Here is a 1,533-nt window from a genome sequence, read left to right as displayed (position 1 = left end):
TCCGCGCGTTTTGTGTGTTTCCGGCAGCGGGTAGCTCGATAGATCGGCTTGATCGTTTTGCTAGCTAGCTTTGGCCATCAGCGACCAGTAAACGTTCTCAACAGATATACGACACGGTGTGCTAGCTATGCACGTACGCTTCTGATTGGTCTTTGCTCACTAAATTTAATTCATATGCCTGAATATTTGGAACATTTTAATCTAGTCTCAAATAGAGAATTTCTCAAAGTAATTTTGATTACATACTGCACCATGGATACCGTGTTTCCTCGTCCCACTTAAGAACGTTGTATGGAAAAATTCACGGAAGTGTCGAATTAGGAACACATTTTTTTACCTAGTGTCAAATAGGAAAGAAATGTTTTTACGGTCGGTCAAACAGAGAAACACATTTTAAAAAGGGCCAACCAATAAGCTCTCTCGTATCTCAACGAGCTTATTCCTAGCGGAGACGCCATATGGCGCGGGCTCCCTCTCTAACCAATACATTCTGGCCAGCTCTCAACATACACAATACACATGCTTCTATACTCCCTTTGATCCGAAATGTAGTGCATATCTTGTTTTCTAATAGTCAAAGACGTGTATGTTTGATCAAGTTTAAAGAACAAAAAATACTCCCTATAGTTAGGTTTATAAGCCGGGCGCGGGTTTCTAGGTCTTGAATTTGACTAATAAAAATGTATAACATGACACAAAAATTATACGGTTTAAATTACATCCGACAACTCACCTAAAGATATTTTTTATAGTATATAATACATGTTTTCTTATTAAATTGAAGACCTAAAAATCGACCTTTGACTTATAAACCCAACCTGATGGAGTATCAACACAATATGAAATTAGTATCATTAGATTCATCATGAATTGTATTTTTATATTATATTTATTTAGTAATTTAGATGTCTATGTAGCTTATTCAAAAAAATTCAAGCATATCTATGCTTGACTTTTAGAAAGCAAAACATGCACTACATTTCAGAACGAAGTAAGTACATTTTAATCAAATAGAGAATTTGTCAAGTAATTTTAATTACATACTGAACCAAAGGATAAAACCATCTTGTCTCGTCCCACTTAACACCGTTGTATGGGAAAATTGAAGGAAGTGTCAAATTACGATTTTTTTTACCTAGTGTCAAATATGAAAGAAATATTTTTAGAATCAATAGAGAAGCACATTAAAAAAAGCCAATTAATGAGTTATCTCGTGTCTTAACAACCATATTCCTAGCGAGTCGCCATATGGCACAGACTCCCTCTCCAACCAATACATTCCGGCCAGCTCTCAACAAACACAATACACATGCTTCTATAGTCCCTCCATTCCGTAATGTACTGCATATTTTGTTTTCTAAAAGTCAAAGATGTGTATGTTTGATCAAGTTTAAAAAAAAATCAACATCCGCAGTATGAAAGCAGTATCATTAAATTCCTCATGAAATGTTTTTTATATTACATGCATTTAGTATTTGAGAAGTCTATATAGCTTACTCAATAAACTTTGTCACACACACACACACACACACA

The sequence above is a fragment of the Triticum aestivum genome, chromosome 6B (assembly GCF_018294505.1).
Source record: "Triticum aestivum cultivar Chinese Spring chromosome 6B, IWGSC CS RefSeq v2.1, whole genome shotgun sequence".
Taxonomy (NCBI): domain Eukaryota; kingdom Viridiplantae; phylum Streptophyta; class Magnoliopsida; order Poales; family Poaceae; genus Triticum; species Triticum aestivum.
Note: the sequence above shows the minus strand (reverse complement) of the source record.